This window comes from Ictidomys tridecemlineatus, chromosome 12 (assembly GCF_052094955.1).
Source record: "Ictidomys tridecemlineatus isolate mIctTri1 chromosome 12, mIctTri1.hap1, whole genome shotgun sequence".
NCBI classification, from domain to species: domain Eukaryota; kingdom Metazoa; phylum Chordata; class Mammalia; order Rodentia; family Sciuridae; genus Ictidomys; species Ictidomys tridecemlineatus.
In genome coordinates, this window is record NC_135488.1 from 90,298,322 (window position 1) to 90,317,714 (window position 19,393).

Here is a 19,393-nt window from a genome sequence, read left to right on the forward strand (position 1 = left end):
CAGTTTGGGGTGCACTGAACTTGAGATTCCTGTTAGTTATCCAAGTGGAGGTGTTGAGTGAGCAATTGGATATACAAGTCTAGAGTTAGGGAAGAAGCTCAGACTAAAGATATAAATTTGGGATCCAAGAGGATCCAAATATAGAAGAAACTTCAACCATGAGACTCGGTGATGTCATCCAGGAAGTGAGTGCCCAGAGAAGAGAAGAAGGTCAAGAACTGAGACATGGAAAACTACTATGTACCGAGGTCTAAGAGATCATAGGAACCAGCAAAAGAGACTGAGGGGGAGTGGTCTAGCACATGAAGCACATGAGCCAAGTGAATAAAGTGTTTTTTAACAGGAGACAATCATCAGTGTCTCAAAGTTGCTGATTAGTCAAGCAAGACTACAAGTGAGAATTCAGCATTGGGTTTAGTAACACAGAGGTCTCTAGTGACCTTAATAAAAAAGTTTCAGCAGAGTAATGGGGACAAAAGCTTGGTTAGAGTGGGTTCAAGATAGACTAGGAAGGGAGAAGGTGGAGCAATGGGTATAGAAAACTCTTTGAAGGAGCTTTTCCATAAAGGAAAGGAGAGAAAAAGAATAATAGCTAAGTGGAAATGGAATTTAGAGAGGGTTTGTCTTTAGTTTTCAGGGGAAATGCAAATTAAAAATACATTGAGATTCCATCTCATCCCTGTTAGAATGGCTATTATAAAAAAAATCTGGCAAAAATGTAGAGAAAAGGGAACCCTTACACACTGTTGGTGGGAATGTAAGTTGGTACAAACACATTGATTATACAGCCACATTTATACATAGGGCCATACTAGTGTCTATTGTATTCTGCTACCCTTCCTATCCCCCCTCCCCTCCCCTGGTACACTTGTATATTGCTGGTGGGACTGCAAATTGGTTCAGCCGATTTGGAAAGCAGTATGCAGATTCCTTGGAAAGCTGGGAATGGAACCACCATTTGACTCAGCTATTCCCCTTCTTGGACTATACCCAAAAGACCTTAAAAGAGCATACAACAGGGACACAGCTACATTATTCTTTTTTTTAAAAAAAAATTTATATATATATATATATATATATATATATTAGTTATAGTTGGCACAATATCTTTATTTTTATTTATTTATTTGTGTGTGGTGCTAAGGATCGAACCCAGGGCCTCACACATGCTAGGCAAGTGCTCTACCACTGAGCCACAACCCCAGCCCCAAAATCACATTCATTCTTAAAATCAGAGAATCTTTCCCAGTGATAGTCTGAGAAAGAGAGAACTGTCACAATATAAAAAGGGTCAGAGAGGGCTGGGACTGTAGCTCAGTGGTAGAGCACTTGCCTCACACTGTGTTCAATCCTTAGCACCACAAAATAAATAAATAAATAAAGGTATTGTGCCCATCCACAAACAAAAATATTAAAAAAAAAAAAAAAAGGTCAGAGAGTAGCAGCAATGTGGCTGGCTCTGAATGCATGAAACAGCCTTCAGAAAAGACAAGGAAGACACCAGGGCTTCCAGAAGGAATGCAGAACTGCCACCACTTTGGTGCTAGCTCAATGAGGCTAATTTTGAACCTCTGACTTACAAAACTGGATGATAATAAATTTGATATTGCAGCAATTGGAAACTAATACAATGGCTAAACTGCTTCCTTTTTCAGACAGGTAGCCCCAGAATCACAGCGGTCTCCTCTCCTTCCTGACCCTGTCCCCTCTTTGGTCCATCTCCAAGGGTCCAAAAGAAGGGAAATTCAAACGCTTGGCAGGTGGAGAGGGAATGTCTGAGCAGATCCTCCTGCACTCCAGGCCTTCCCACATCCTTTGTCTTCAGGCATTTGTTTTAACTGAGCGCTCACCTGTCGCCCAAGGCACTACTCTCGCTGCCGCTGGGTAGGAAAGGTTTGAGAATTATTGCAGTGGATACTCCAGAAAGCAATGGAGAAGCCCAAGTGCAAATTATTGTGTCTGTTACAGTCACCACAAAGATATATCCAGTGAGTTGCTCAGGTTTCTGCAGAAACTCTGAGCTGTTCCCTGTATCAAACAGCTGTGAAGACTTTGTCCCTTTCAATGCCATCAGAATGGGTTTTCACCGGGCATTTAATAGAACAAAGCGCATTCAGCTTTGGCCCTCATTACCTAACCCAAGATGTCAAGACCCCAGAGGTGGTCTTCGGACTCTGCACAGACACTGAGGAAGCAGTGTTGGTACAAGGGAGAACTGTTTTGTCCAGGAGGAAGGAAAGACATCAAGGTTAACAAGCAGAAATAAAAGGAACCAAGTTAATAAATCCAGGGGAACGCGGACCGGTTGTAAAGATTTTATGGAGAAAACAACAAAAACAAAAAAGGAAGGAGAAACTGAAGAATGTTTATATTCTCGGCACCATAAATAAAAGCAAAAAAGATGTTAAGAGCACCGTGGGGTTAGGCATGACCAGCTGAAGGTTCACATGAAAGCATGAAATCGAGCGATGCCTGCCCCAGTCCCTGATGCTCTGTTGCTGGGATTTCTTTCTCTTGGTAATGATGTCATGACAGGGGAAAGGTGCATTCATCCATTCGTCAGAAGTTGGGCTACCTGTGACTAATTAGCACCATTTGGGGAGGAGAGTGGAAGAGGTTTGGAAGAAGGATGGTTGAAGCAACAAATGAAGCCTTGAAAGAAAAGAATCGGTTACATTTAAAGAATTAACTTGGGGGCTGGGGATGTGGCTCAAGCGGTAGCGCGCTCGCCTGGCATGCGTGCGGCCCGGGTTCGATCCTCAGCACCACATACCAACAGGGTTCGATCCTCAGCACCACATACCAACAAAGATGTTGTGTCCGCTGAGAACTAATAAATAAATAAATAAATAAATATTTAAAAAAAAAAAAAGAATTAACTTGGGTCCTTCCAACAGAGGGGGCTTCTGGGCCTGAGGCCTGTTGATTCTTAAACTGGGAGACAGCTTCTAAACCCTGGAACCTTCTAGAAGTGTTTCAGCTAGCTAAGGGCAAGCCTATTCACCCTGCCTTCTCCACTCCTTCCCCAGGAAACCATAAGAGAGGCTCTGGCCCTTGTTTTCCATGCTCCCTGCCTTGGCCTATGGATCGACCCTGTTACTTCTCAATGTGGCCTTGAGGGCTGTGTCCCCTGCCCCTGGGAACTGAGCATAACAAACCTCTTTTCAGGGACAGTCATCTCCTGATTTCTTGGCTTCACTGAATCTGAATAATTAAAACCAACACCTTAAAGCATCACCCAATGGGAACAGGCTTGTGAAAAGTTTATTTATAAGCCAAAGATTAGGATTCAGTTGTTTGGGAGATGGTATTGAGTAGAATAAGGTGATAGTCAGTTATAAGGAAAATTGTTTTCCTCTGACCCATTGCCAATCGGTCACATAGCACTTTCAATTGTTCAGCATATAATTTATTGTACCAACTAGGTCTGTACCAAACCATCTTTCTACTTTAAATTCAAGTGGAATCCTTATATAAGTAGCTGAAATTACTAAGGTCAGGAGAGAACAGTTTACCTCTGATGGGCCATGACCACCTGAGCCAGTACAGATGCACAGTATCTCTAAGCTTTCCGATTTCCTCTTGTGCCACCTGAAGAGGAGGGCCACCACAGGATTGGTAAGACTGCATCACCTCAGGTTCTTTCTAACCAATCTGCAAGATTTTAAGTCACCTCACAATACCCAGCCTTTTACCTTCCATGTAAACATCCCAATAGAAAGGATAACAGCCACTGTCCACACAGTATAAATATCTTTAAACACGCCCAGGGAATTGTTTCAAAGTTAATTGACGGTAATGAGTAGGGAAAGGCTACTTAGTTTTATTTAAACAATTGTGTACTTTTATACCGAGAAAACATCCCTAGCCTCTATTTTATAGTTGAGGAACCAGAGCCCTAGAAAATCGGTGATCTACCTGGAAGTAATGGCCTCTCTGGGAATAGAATCCCTACTTGACTCCTCCTGTAGCTCGTCCCTAACTGCCTGGGTCGTTGGAGCACTTCCGTGAAGTTCCAGAAACTTCAACTCCTTTTTCTGAAAAGGGGGGGTCATAGTACCCCTTACAGGCTCACAGGTCTCTTGAATTATTCATGATGTGAACGTTGCTTGTAAACTATGAAACGGGACACGAGTGACAGTCTATTAGTGGTAATATTGTTAAGCTGATAGAAGAAAAGGGGCCAGAACAATAAACGGCTTGGACTGATAGCCCCACGCGCTCTCCGAAGACAGAACACACGTCCCAGAAAATAGACTCCGATGAAATGTTTTATCCAACAGCCCCGAGCTACCATTGAACCTCTGTTTGCAATTATGGATTTGTTCTTTTTGGCTACAATGTAATCCCAGGATTACTCTGGGAAATATGACTGAAACACTTTTAAATTATTTAATCTCTTTTTCCAAATATATATATTTAGCTCCACAAGTAATACATGTTAATTACAAACTTTCCAGTAATACAAAGATGCAGAAAGACAAAAGAGGGCCCTTCCCTCACCTTCTCAGACTCCACTTCCAAAAGGTAGCACTGACTCCCACACACAGTTTCTTAAAATACAGAAATGCATTTGTTGCTTTTCCTTAGCAATCTGACCGGCATCAGCATCCTTATAAAGCTGCCCAGCTGTTTTTCATGCGTTACATGATATTCCATTGCATAAACTCATCAAAAAATACAATTCCTCTCCCATTCAGGTGATTTCCAAGATAGAATTCGTATACATGTACTGTAATTAACCTCATTGTGTACTTATTTGTGGACACATTAATTAATTACTTTTGCAGTACTGGAACCCAGGGCCTTGGCATGCTAGGCAAGCACTTTATCACTGAGCTACATCCCCAGATTTTTTTTTTTTTTTTTTTTTTTTGTGTGTGTGTGTGTGGTGCTGGGGATTGTACCCAGGGCCTTGTGCATGCAAGGCAAAAACTCTACCAACTGAGCTATATCCCCAGGCCTCACTCCCCACCCCACTTTTTTTTTTTTTTTTTTTTGAGAAAGGGTCTGGCTAAGCTTCCCAGGCTCACCTCAAACATGTAATCCTCCAGCCTCAGTCTTTTGAGTAACTGGGAGGACAGGCATGTACCACCAGGCCCAACTATTCATGGACACTTATGTGAGTATTTTTATAGAATTGATTCCTAGAAGCCAACCAGTAGACACCTATGGGATGGCTCAGGAAACCAGGACTGGTGTTTTTACTTTGAGAAATTACCCTGACTTTCATCATTTTTTGATCACTAGCTATGCCTCCATGCACACAACCATGCACAAGCCCAAGCCGAATACAGCCTAAAGAGTGTGGAGACAACAGGGGAACAGCACTGGGAAAAAACCCATTGCATAAGGCTGGGAGGAGTTAACTGGTGAACTCTACAGGGTGACTCAGGCCTCATATCCTTTGCTTCTCACCTTGTCAAACTCCACATTCCTGCTGACAAGCGGCATCTGTGTGTACAAAGAAATTTTGACAACACCGGCCTAGGTTGCTTTAAATATACCAAGGAGGTCATGTCACAGTTAGTGAACATTCATAAATTACTTCCTAATGAATAAAAACAAGAGAATGCACAAACTTCCACTCTGCAAGAAGACCATATTCAGTCTCCACTGGAGACAGGGAACATCGATCCCTCACCAGTCAAGCAGGCCCTTGCATGCCCAAGGCGAAGTTCTACCCAGCGGTCTGCTTCCAACTCCAGGCTCTCTCAGCTCCCACAGTCCCAGCCTATGCATCTGAACTCCAACTCCTGGGAAAATGCTGGAACAAATCCCAATGTTCAGAGTTGTCTTTAGCTTCAAGAAAATATTTTCAGGAGTTCAGTTGTATTTACAGGCTGATTCCTAATGCATCCAATTTTCTATACCAACTGTAATTCACCTGTTATGTTTGGACTTTTAGCTATGCTACATTTTCTTAAATTGAAACATTTCTTATTCTCCAAGATCTCCCTGATGTTCAAAAGCAAAATTGGTTTCCTATAAAAACTTGGCATCGCTATCATTAATTAACAGAAAGCAGAATGCCTCTGTGTGTTTACCTTTGCAAAGTGTATCCATGCAACACATTTCTTTCCCAGAGGCATCGTTTATTCCTATAGACCAGAAATTAAGAATGCATTTAAAAATAAATGCATGTCTTTCACCAGCAGGGAAGTTTTGAGAAGCAGACTACTATATTTTATGAAAGGACACTCAACACAGGGGTATGAAAATTAAATAGCGCCTTGAAGTATGAGAAAATAAATTAGGTTAAATTGTTCACTTAGTCTGAGGTTAGTTTTCTGTGGTTGATCCAATTTGCCAAACAATATATGGTCTGATCCTCCTTCCCATCAGTAGTTATTCATCGGCCTCCTTTATGGATGATCCGAATTGGAAGTAATGCAAGATAGGTTGTGTGTGTGTGTGTGTATGTGTGTGTGTGTGTATGCACTTACACTTTTATTTCTAGTTAAAATTCCAAGGACACACAGAAAATTACAGTTCAAAGTTAGAATTCTTTTAAAATGTGGCATAGGGTTGAAGTGTAGTTCAGTGGTAGAGCACTTGCCTAGCATGTGTGAGGACCTGAGTCCAAACCCCAGCATTGCAAAAAACAACAAAACAAATAAACAAAAAATTGTGTATGTCTATGCACAGAGAGAAATATTATTCATCCTTTAAAAAGAAGGAAACCTTGCTATTCTCAACAACATGACATTTCTGAAAAACTGAGTCCTAGCATATGAGAATGGGCTACTGAAAGCTAAGATGCCATCAGATGAAAGAAAGAAGCAGATGGAACCAGGATTGCATAAATGGCAATTTCATGGGAATTTATGGACAGCAGTGTGTCTTGGTGGCAGCAAGATAGGTGGATCCCTATTCACATAGACAAAGCAGAAGAAAGGGGTTTATATGCTAAGCTCTACAGAGGTGGGCTATGGCCAACTGGAATGTACCTGTCCTTCTCAAAAACTATTAACATGACCAAAATTAGTTAAGAAACAGTCTGGATATCAGTGGTTGGTTCACCATACTCAGCTGACTATTCTAGTGACCTTGTTTGTCCTGCAGGGACTGAGAGGCATGCCAAGGTCACCTGATGGGCAAAATGGTGGTTACAACCAAGATGGCTGTGGTCATGTCAGGCTGGGTATCTACACATGGATGAACATTACGCTCAGTGAAATAAGCCAAACAGAAACACAACTACTCCATGACCTCACTTCTCTGCGGAATCTGAAATACAACTCATAGAAGCAGAATAGAATGGTGATGGCCAAGCAGCATGGGGTGGGGTAATGGATAAGGGGAGGAAATAAGATGTTGGTTAAAGAGAAAGGTTTCAATTATGCAAAATAAGTAAGTTCTTGAGATCGAATATACACAATGATTGCTACATTTTTTTTTCCAGAGGAGTTTTTCTTGTATTGGGTTAAAAAGGCAACTGCCCTGTAAGCGTCTCTTCTCTGAGCCAGTGGTTGTTTTTCTCAGTTTTTTTTCCTTTCTTTTCCCTTGTAGTAGGAGTTCTTCAACATGAAAAATAGAAGTATGAGGGGAATGAGAAAGTAGAGGTTGTAGATGGCTCAAGGGTTAGTCGTTCATAGAAAGTCTCAGGACCTTGTCCTTTGAAACCACTAGCTTTGGAGAAATCCCCCAATGGAAATGTTGTCAGGATGTGAACTGAGCAGATGATTGCAGGCATGCGGATCCACTTGCAATTTCTTGGAAGAAGACATATGTTGCAAAGTGAAAGAAAGGCAGCTGAAACAAAAGCTCACGAAACACAAGGATTTAAACCACACTGGGGTGATCTGCATCAGAGGGTCTTTAAACTCTTTAGCATACCAAGTCAGCAGGTTTCTGAACTTGACCCAGTAGAATTCTCACAGCAGTTCAGCCTGCAGGTCCAAAAACAGAGTGATGGGGATGTGGGAGAGGAAGTAGAGGCCCAGCAGGGAGTCAAGGCTGCACCTGACAATCACAGTCCCTATACTACAGTCAGGCAGGGAGCAGAGGTCCTCTTTGTCCGGACCAGCCCTCCAGCAGCACAGGGATCCCCTGATTGCTACATTTAACAATACTTTATTGTATATTTGAAATTTGCTAAAAGGTTAGGCCTTTGTGTGTGTGTGTGTGTGTGTGTGTGTGTGTGTGTGTGTGTGTGTGACTTTAAAGCACTGTAGTTAAGTATACATTCCTAATAGGTTATACCTTAAGGGAATCATACAACTATAAACAAAGTTTAAATAGTGTTCAATAATAATATTTACTAAGTATATATACTAATATTATTTACTAAGTATTTTTATTTGGTAATAATATTGCTAGTGTTCATTTGAAACATCTGTTTGTGTGTGAATATATGTGTGTGTTTATATAGATAATTCAATTATGTTAACATTATTAGGAACTAAGACATTTAGTTTAAAAAGAGATGCAAGTAGAAAATTAATTAATGCAAAATCCTATAGGGCTGAATTTAAGTAGACAATATTGACATGAACTCATAATACATTTTCTCTTTTTGCTTTCTTTTTAAATTTATTCTAACTTATTATATATGACAGCAGAATGCATTTCAACTTATATTACACCTATAGTACACAATTTTTCATGCCTCTGGTTGTACACAAAGTAGAGTCACACCATTCCTGATTTCATGTACTGAGGGTAATGATGTTCTTCTCATTCCACTGTCTTTCCTGCCCCCATGTCCTCACCCCACCCTCCCCGCACTTTGCTCTATCTAAAGTTCATCCATTCTTCCCATGCTCTTGCCCATCCCCATTATGGATCAGCATCCTCATATCAGAGAAAACATTCGGTTTTTTGGGATTGGCTAACTTCACTTAGCAAAATATTCTCCAACTCCATCCATTTACGTGCAAATGCCATGATTTTATCTCTTTTAATGCTGAGTAATATTCCATTGTGTGTATATATATCACATTTTCTTTATCCATTCATCTACTAAAAGGTAACTAGGTTGGTTCCACAATTTTGCTATTGTGCCGCTATAAACATTGATGTGACTGTCTCTCTGTAGTACGCTGTTTTTAAGTCCTTTGAATATAAACTGAGGAGTGGAATAGCTGGGTCAAATGGTGGTTTCGTTGCAAGTTTTCCAAGGAATCTCCATACTTCTTTCCATATTGGCTGCACCAATTTGCAGTCCCACCAACAATGTATGAGTGTGCCTAAAAGGTTAGATCTTAAGTGTTCTTACCACAAATTTAAAAAAGAAAGGAAACAGAAACTCTCAAAGTGATGGATTTGTTAATTGTTTGACTGTGGTGATCATTTCATAATGTATACATATATCAAAACATCAAGTTGTGCACCTTAAACATGTCAAATTCCAATTTGTTATTTATACTTCAATAAAGCTGAAAAAAAAGCTAGAATTCTTTTAAAGACTAACGCTGGAAAGTGAGACTAAAATGTTCTTCATGTGGTTTATTGTTGTGATTTAAGTCATTGTGTATCTATACCCATGAATCATAATATAATATAGTTGCATTTCTATATGTATTATGATGTAGCTGAGGATGTAGTTCAGTGATAAAGTGCACGCCTAGCATGCACCAGGCCCTGGGTTCGAGCTCCAACACAAAAGAAGAAAGAAGAAAGTCATAATGGCTTCTGGGTATGCCCTTGAAGTCTGGAGCCACACTTTATATTATTTTTGCATCTGTGACTTTTATAATAAGGTTAGGGATGTAAGTAATGCTAATAAATATTAGACATTTGACAAACATTTGCCAATTTTAATTAGAGTTGATCTTCTATGTTTCCTACATTCCATTATAGAAAACTTAAAATATTTTAATTTAAAATTCCTACTCAGAATCTTTCAAACCTGTCACTCACAAAAAGCAGGAGGCACAGTGGGACCGGTTGAAGGAAATGGCCTTGTTGGCAGTCCTCTTTTCTTTTCCCCTTCTGTTGAAAACAGTGCGAGAGCCAAACAGAGCAATGCCATGTGTCCTGGGAGCACTGAGTAACATCAATTCTATTAAACAGAAAATGGAACAGAGCACAGGCTCCAGCAGGCAGGGGAGGCTCACTGGAACCTTGGCAGCAATAGGCAGGCAGCGATAGGCACAAGGAACCAGAGTGCAAGCCAGGCCAGCTGCAAACTTTAAGATTCCTCTAACATTCGTTCTAACAGGTGCCACACACTGCCCATACAGGATCACAAGACCTGCAGGATTCACCCCCTCACCTGACCCTACTGCATTCCTGCCTGCCCTCTGTGCTGTATTTGATTTCAGCCCCAATTTCAACCTGGCAACTCTGTCCACCTAGTTTAGACAATGGCTTACCACTTCACCTCTAGGTTTTTGGTGTTCCTTTTTCTTCCTTATTTGGTAATGTTTAAACTTCTTTTTTAGATTGTGAGCATCTTGGCCCCTCTAGCCTGTCTTTAGGACTCCTGTGACTGTTCCCATAGGGAGCCCAGGCATTCAGTCCAATATTCCCAGCTTACATTTGCCTTTTGTCTGGGCATGGAGGGACTCGGTCGGTCTCAGTATCAAGGCACAAGGGTATATGAAATCAGACATAACTCAGAGTTTGTGGCTACGTGAAACTTCAGCCCAAAGGGAGAACACAGTAGCAAGAAATTCTTAGGACAGGCATGATCATGGTTTCAGGCAAGAAGTTGCTGTTTGGCCCTGGACACTTCCTAACAATAAGGAAGTGTCCAGGGCCAACACTGGAGCCCATCATTGGTAGCCATATCCCTGGACATCAATGTGAATTAATTCCAAAGATGGGCTAGTATTCTTCCTGCCAGGTCTGATTTTGAAACTGAGGTGGATATGGGGTTGGGACCATTTTAAATCTAATTTTAAGGATAGGGAGAATGCAGCCATAAGAAGAGGGATGCGTATGAAAAGTAAATGAGGTGAACGCTTCATAGAGAAAACACAGACTTTAACAATGACCACATGTTGTAGAGTAGAGCAAGGCAGACTGAACAAGACCTTTTATTTCCACCCCAAGAATAATGTTTTGGAGAACTCTTGGGAAGAACAATAAAATGTTGAAGTAGTTAGCATTTTTTAGGTTTTCCAAACTAAACAGAAAATAGTTATGATAGTAACTATGAATTTGCTCACAAACCCAAAGCATTTATTTACAGCGAGCATGCACCTGTCTGAAGGAGAAGGAATAAATTTTCCTTTTGGAACTCACAAGCTTCCAAGTTAGAAGACAACCCTTTCCATTGAGCAGGTAGTTCAAATGGAACAGGTGATGGAGGCAGCCTGCTGGTTATAAGATAACATCTAAACTCAAGAACCAAGATCAGAAGGTCCTCCCAACAGTATGTCAGTGATTTAATTCTCTTCACTGTGTAATCTGATTTGCCACTATAAATCAATGTAATGATCACAGCAGCAAATACTTAAATACAGGCTTCAAACCTGGATAATTGCCCAGAAGTAAGATGTATCTAAGGATCCAATATCCTGACATTTAATAAAAGTTTGAATTATATTTGCAGCCTGCTGTGATTTAATTTTCTTGAGTTCAATATTTAATAAACAATAGAAAACTATTATAAATAATTTCGTTCCATTCAGAAACTACTGGTTACCTGCCTAGATCAGGGGGTCACACGTCAAGAGATTAAATTCCAACTGAGCCACAAACTAGTTGTCTAACAAATTACTCAATCTGTCAGTTTTCTCACCAGTAAAATAGGGATTATGACAGAATCTACTTAACATGGAGGATCCATGAATTATTACACACAGAGAGCCCAGAACACTGCCTGACATGTAGTGAGGACTCAGTGTAAGTTAATTATGTTGAGGGTTTTTGTTTGTTTGCTTAAGTGGATCCAGGCTGCCCTCCATTCTTGTTCGAACAATGATACAAAAAAAAAAAAAAATCTTTTTAGGAAGAGAAGAATTCTCCCAATTGCTGATTTCAACCAGGGCAATCTGTATCTGAATCAAACATTATCAAAGAGAAGCTATTTGGGGAACAAATTTAAAAACAGTCACAGGCTTCTGATTTCCAAATCTGATAGAATTTCTGCAAAGCACAAAAAGAGAGACCTGATAAACAATGTACTACATTGATGTTGCATGTGTCTACTTCTGCCACCTCTGCTATAAGCCCCATAATAGCAATAAATATGTCACATTTGTCTTTTTATCCTTAGAGTTTACAAGAATGTCAAGAGCCTAGAAAGCAGTACTCAGTGATTCTGGTTGATTGTTTAAATGAATGAAATTCAATATGAATTAGAGATTTGACATAGAACTCATAATTCACCCTATCTTCATGTAAGCTAGTGCATTTCACAGCAAAGAACTCTTGAAAAAAAGCCTAACTAAACACCAGTATTTTTCTGTAAAACTGTTGGACAATTTGTTTTTCTTCCTGGATCTCTGATTATTTAGGTAGAATAGTATATAAATGGGACAAGGACGTATAATAATAATAGAGAGTTTTCCATAGTACATTTAACTTTTATAACAAGTCTGAGCTGTAGCTAGTACCAGTTTTACAGACGCTGAGAACGAAGAACATAAAAATTGAGTTTTTGCAAAATCATACAATTAACAAGGAGCAGGCCTTGCCTGAAACCTTTTTCTCTGATTTCAGAGAGCCCTACGTTTGATGATTACACTGAAGTTAACTCTCTTAAAAATTACAAAATAACAGCTGAGAGGATCTTACATATTTTACATGAAAGGAAACTGAGATGCAGAGGTATGAAGTGCCTGCTGAATACCACCTGGTTCATCAAAGGCAGAGCCTGAGACTTGAGTTTCAGATTTCCATTAGCCAGGTGCAGTGGCACACACTGTATTTTCAGCTACTCTGGTGGCTGAGGCAGGAGGATTGCAAATTTGAGCCTAGTCTGGACAATTTAACAAGACCTTGTCTCAAAATAAAAAGGGCTGGGGGTGTAGCTCAGTGGTGGAGCACTTGCCTAGCATGTGTGCTGAGGCCCCGGGTTCAATCCCTCGTATGCAAAAACAAAAAACAAAACAAAACTAAATCTCCTGTCCAGTTATCCAAAATGCTTTCTCCTATACCTAATCACTTCCTTTTTAACAAAAGCAGCACTATCCTCACTCTGACAAACCTCAGTCAGTCTCTTTACTGAATACTAAAAAGGATTTCCCTTGTAGAAATAACCTGCTCTTATTTCATAAGTTTAATCAATTCTTTTGAAATCCAAAAAAATGCATTACAAATTAAATTCCATGGGTTAATCATCTAAGCATTCATTTTTAAAAAATTCTCTCTGCCTTTGAAGTTGCCACTCAGAGCATGTCATCTGACATAGACTCCTTTCTAGGGACTTGGTCAGATGAAAGGTCGGGGGGGGAGACAGAGTTCAAATCTATTTTCACAATCAGATCTATCATTCACCAGGTGATTGCCAAGTAATAGACGTAGGTGACAACAGTTCCCTGATGAGGTCCAGCGTCTTAACTCAGAGACCCATTGTGTTCAATCCATTTGTTAAAGATGCCCACAGTACACCAGCCATGTGATGATTGAGTTATTGTTCACCAAACCTGCATTCCGAGTGATGCAGGGAGAAAAGCCACATAGGCAGAAGGCAAATCAGACAAGAACAGCAACCATGCTTGGCTCAGTGTAGAAGGAAGACTGTTCCTCCAGCTTATTGTATTCTAGCAGTGATAGCCGCTGGAACACAGGAGCCTTTGTGGGAATGGGCGGTACCTTTCCAGGGGAGGAAAAGGAGAGGATTCAGTTTATGGACAAGGGAAAATAAACATGAGACCTACCCAGTCCCTTTGGAATCATCCCTAAGATCTGCTACAGAGTCATCCCATTAAAAGTGTTCTTTTGAAATAAGACACCAAAGGGTAGCAAAATGTCAATAAATTGTCGAATCTGGGGGACTAGACACAATGAGGCCTACTATTCTATTCTATTTTTTTTTTTTTTTTGGTGAATTCAAAAAGTTTCACGGGGAAAGCGTGGTGGTGGTATTTTAAGGCAGTCACTTCCTTAGGAAGAAGGAGGCCCACAGAGTCTTAGTGACTATGGCCATCCAAGAAGTAGACAGCACTGGACTTGAACTGAGAAGCCCATGGTCTCCAGCAGTCCAGGAACTTCTCTGGCCATAAGAGCCTTGAGGATTCATCCTTCCCTGCTCCCCCATGTACTTTACACTCTCCTCCTCGTTGGCTCCTATCAAGCTCTGGGTAGCTCAGGTTATGCTGAATTTCCTTTATCTTCTTCCCCTTTTCAGCAAGAGTCTGAGTGCTCCTTGAGAGAGGAGATCACCATTTCTGCAAGAATGAACCACCAGCACCCAGAGCAGTGGCTGCTTGTAACCAGCACTCAGTAAATACTTGCTCTCAGCCAAGGAAGAAAGGAACTGACATTGATTAATTATACACTTATTAATAGTGCCCATCTACTAGAGTTGTTGCAAAAATTAAATGAGATCACTCAGTGTGGTGATTGGTGAAATCACTTAGCCTGGTGAGCACTCATTTAATAATAGCTGCTTCAATCATTATCAATATGACTACCCAAATTTCCTACGCTTCCCTCCCTGCCCCCTTGGGTACTGGGAATTGAACCCAGGGGCATTCTACCATAGAGCTACACCCAAGCCCCTTTATTTCTTATTTTGAGAGAGGGCCTCTCTAAGTTGCTAAAGTCTTGCTAAGTTACTGAGGCTGGCCTCAACTTGCAACCCTCTTGAGTTGCATCCTATGCTGTTTAATCATTACCTACAAGATGCACCCAGTCATACCATCACTGAATGGCAGAATTCAAGCCCAAGACTATTTGTCTCCAAAGCACATGCTCTTAGCTCTACATCATTCTGCTTCATTTCTAACATCACTGTAAACTCTACATATATCACTCTGCAGCAGGGCCTAAATAGAGCCAGATGCTCTCCCAGGACTACCACTTGTGTATCGTTATCCTCAGTGACAGCATGTCAGATACCACCTGACACCTTCCATGACTCAATGGAGGAATCCTCAAGCTGTTCCAGGCTGCTTGGTCTTAATTTAATCCTTGAGTGGACAGAAAGAAACAAATAGCAGTCATTGTGGCTTGTGTGGTTGAAACAAACATAGATTTTCCTTGAGTCTGCAGTTTTCTTCCCCATGTGCATTAGTGTTAGTATACTCTATATATTTTCTTTACAGTGAGTTTAATCATGGATATAGTAAATCATGTGGGTGCTACTAGTCAAATGGCACAGGTTTGGATTAAATGTTAACAGAATGCTGGGCTCCAACCATTTTCTTTTCTTTCAATTTGCACTTAAATTTGACCCCCCACCCCCGCCCCAGGAACTGTGGACTGCAGTTCTCTTGGAAGACAAGAGTGTGAGGTAGACTGATGGGCAAGGAGTGAAGTAAGGGATAAGCAGTCTATAATCTCTGCCTGTTTCATTTACTCTGTGATCTCAGGCAGGTTATTGCATCTCTGTATGCTTCTGCATGCCCGGCCATAAATGAAGAAAATAGCACAGAGATCTAGTAAGAACTGAGAATTCAGATTTGCAAAGAATTTGACAACCTCCTTAAGTGATGCTAAAAAGGAGTTTATTATATATGCAGATCATTGCATTATGTTCTACTCCACACCAATAAAGTACAGATTTCTCAGCTTTGTTCATATAAGTTTTCTCAACCCAAGCTGAAGAATCTGCACTAGGAGGCCACACCCAGTCACTATCAGGTCAAAGACAGCCTCAGGGTCCATTTGCCTCAAGAGATCAGATGCCTACTTTTTCCTTTGTGTTTCCTCTGTGAATTCAACAAGGGATTCAGGGTTTGGACTTCCAGGATCCACCCTCAGATATATTTTTTCTAAATATATCACCAAGATGAAATGTTAATTGCATCAAATAACCTACCCTAAATCTATATTTTCAGCCTTCTGGGGACCTTGGAGTGAAATTGGAAAGCTATCTCCTTGGCAAAGGAATGGAACATTTAAAACAACAAAATGGATTGTTGGTGTACAATAAGGGGTTAAAGGTAGGCATGCATCCCTCAAATGTCTGCCTACATTTGAGGTTCACAGTTTCACCCCCTTCTCAATGGTGGCACTTCCCTCTAAAGAAGAGCAACACAAGAATCTTCCGGAGACCAGAGGATGTCAGATATTTCCGTCTTCAATAAAACAGATGCCTTCCCAGAGGACAATAGTCTCCCCTCCTGCATACTTAACACAAAATACTAAAGACACACAGTGGGGGGAAATAGGAAACTGTAGAATCAGAGGACTAAGAATTCGGTGCTTCTTACTAGTGTTCAGAAGCAAGAGAAATTTCAGGAGCAAGAAGGTAAGTTTTTAAGAACTTACTAACTCCTAGAAGTGTCTAGAAATTGTGATCACAGCAGAGCACTGGGATAACTTCCAAAGGAGTTCATAAACCCTTGAAACATGAGCAAAAGGAAACAGTAGATCAAGACACCCAGAACAGAAATACCCTCAGTCCCAGGAGCCAGAGAACCATTGCCAGATCTCTGTTGAGGGAGAATTTGGATCACCCTTGTGTAACGAGCAAGGGCTAAATGTTGTTAGATGTACAATGAATTAGCCAGGTGAATGAACAGCGAATCAGCACTAAGCACACTGAATTATCTCAAAATAATCCATTCATGCTTTTAAGCTTTGATTCAGGAGCCCTAACCAGGTATTAGTTACAGCTGAAAACTGCATCTAACAGATCCTACATGCTGTGTGACATCCACCCTGTGTCACAGATGGTGAACAGATCAGCCTATGTCAGAAATACCTACACACTTCCTACCACAAGGAAAAAAGCACTTCATGATCACCTCCTGTCCTTATGCAACCGTGTTGGCCTCTAACAACCCCATCATGACTTTTTACCTTGGCTTCTCTGCCCAGTATCACCTCTGTTGCCCATTCTGTACCCTTTCCCCTAAAAATAACACTCTATTCATTCAAATTGCAGTAATCCAGTTAAAGTAACTTATATAAATTATGGATGTTTGATAGCCTTTCCCAAAGAATTTGCATTTAGAAACAGAAGATCCATTAATCTCAATTCATCTTCAGGTTAAAGGTTTTACTAATGTATAGGTGATTTTTTAAAGTATTAGAGCATCTTGGTCTTGGGGGCAAGTTATTGAAAGTAAATCAAGATACTTCAAGTGAAAAGGGAATCTGTGTTTCATTCTGTGACTCCCTATAGACCATTTTAGTGCTTCTTCATCCCCAGACAGAATAAAGCTGGCCCACGCTCTTGAGATTCCATGTTAATGTTATAGAGATAGACCAGCTGTCCCTAAACACCACCTATGATTTGCAGAGGGAGTGAATTTAATGGTTCAGCTTGGTTTCCTTCATAGCAACCAAGGATGTAGGGACAACATAACTCAAATAGAACCCTACCTATCTATAAGTTGAGAGTTTTGTTGGCAGGTACCTTATAGGCTGAGTGGACATCCTATAAGCTATTTCCTACAAGGGCTCCTCCCTCAGACACTTTTTTTTTAATATTTATTTTTTAGTTGTAGTTGGACACAATACCTTTATTTTATTTATTTATTTTTATGTGGTGCTGAGGATCGAGCCCAGGGCCTCACACGTGCTAGGCGAGCACCCCTTCGCAGAGCCACAACCCCAACCCCATCCCCTCAGACACTTTAAATTAGCATTTTCTAAATTTCCTGATGGTAGATACACCAGAGCCTCACCTGAAGAGTCTGAATCAGTGAGTCTGGGATGGGGCCTGGGAACATCTGCTTTCAGTAAGAGCATCACGTGATTCTGATCATGAAGGAAGCTTGGGAAACTCTGCTGAGTCAAACTACAGAGGCTCCTGGCTTCACAGAAGGACATTTTTAAGTAGCCAAGCTCCACCATCCTATACCTACACCTCAAAATGTCTAAGCCTAGGATTCTCAATGCACCTCCTCTCTCTTCAGTCTGACACCCCAGGAGTCTTCTTTCCGAATCATTTTGAGGTTTGGGGGAATAGATGTGAGAATATTCAAGATTACCCATCAATTTTGGATGGGAAGTGAAGATTAAAAAGAAATAGGTTTCTCTCTCCTTCTTCAGAGATCTGGATGATAAGAAAAACTCTCCTGCTTTAAGGACTTTGGCTGCTTTGTGATAGATGAATTGAATCCCTCACAGTCTCCCTTCATCCCTGTCTCAACATTCTAATCCCTGAGTACTATGGTCTAAGACATTCTGTCACATAGTTTGGAATAATAAATCACCTTTTCCAGAACATTCCCATGAAGAGTTAAAGGGACAGTGATGTGTATTAAATTAAAGCCTTGGTTTTACATGTTGTGTGATTCAAATAATATTATGCTAAAGAAGATGATGGGATAGTGGTTTATTTTTAGAGGGGTGGATAAGCCACTAAAGGAAGCCACAAGATGAAGTTGGTCAAGCAGACGGCTAATGACAGCAGTTAAAGTCAAGGATAAAAAAGAATAATCCCTAGTGCTGGTGAGGAAGTGGGAAGGCAGGCTGTAACTATATTGCTGATGGATATGAACAGGCACACCTTTTCTGGGAGGGAAAAAAGCCTTAAACTGTTGCTATTTCTTAAATCTAGCAATTTTGCTTGTAAGAATTTATCCTTAAAAATTATCCTAAAAAAATTAGACTGGGAAAAAAGATTTATGGTGGTTGTTCATAATAACATTGACTATTATTGGCAAACACTTAGGGGAAAGAATATCCAGCAAGAATAATCTGTATATGAATAAGCAAACTGAGGCAGGTACATAGAATAGAGACTACACTATCACTGAAAATGACAAGTTACAATTATACTGATAGTCAGGGAAGTGTGTTAACAAAATATTTAGTGGAAAAAATAGTTACAAAAGGTTTTCTCTCATTTTTATATTAAATAGACTATAGTAAATATATTTAGGCATGCCTGCCTAGCTCTTACTCTATTTACAATCAGCTCTTTGAATCCAGGGGCTCCATATTCATGGATTTAACCAACTATGGATTGAAAATATATTTTTAAAGTTGCATCTGTACTGAACATGTACATTATTTTTCCTTAAACAGTGCAGTATGACAATTATTAAAGAATTGTAATACATTCCATTGTCATTTTTTTAAATCAATAAAAAATTAATTAATTTTAAAAAACAATTATTATTCCCTGAATAATACAATACAACAACTATTTTTACAGCATTTTCATTGTACTAAGTATTATAACTAATCTAGAGATGGTTTACAGTACTCAGGAAGATGTATATGCCTTATATGCAAACAGTAGGTCATATTACATAAAGACTAGAGCATCCATGGATTTGGGCATCTGAGGTCCCAGAACCAATCTCCTGTGGAGACCTAGGGAGGACTATATTTGGAATTACTCCTCCTCCGCAATCCCTACTAAAAGAGAAGG

The 19,393-nt window shown here is 40.3% G+C and overlaps 1 long non-coding RNA gene and 1 pseudogene across 1 annotated transcript in view; both read right to left on the reverse strand.

Moving 5' to 3' along the window:
- Positions 1–19,393, reverse strand: part of LOC120884894 (uncharacterized) — a 193,760-nt gene that overhangs the window by 9,618 nt on the left and 164,749 nt on the right. The window lies entirely within an intron of this gene.
- LOC144369495 (sigma intracellular receptor 2 pseudogene) overlaps positions 6,163–19,393 on the reverse strand; it is a 34,166-nt pseudogene continuing 20,935 nt past the window's right edge.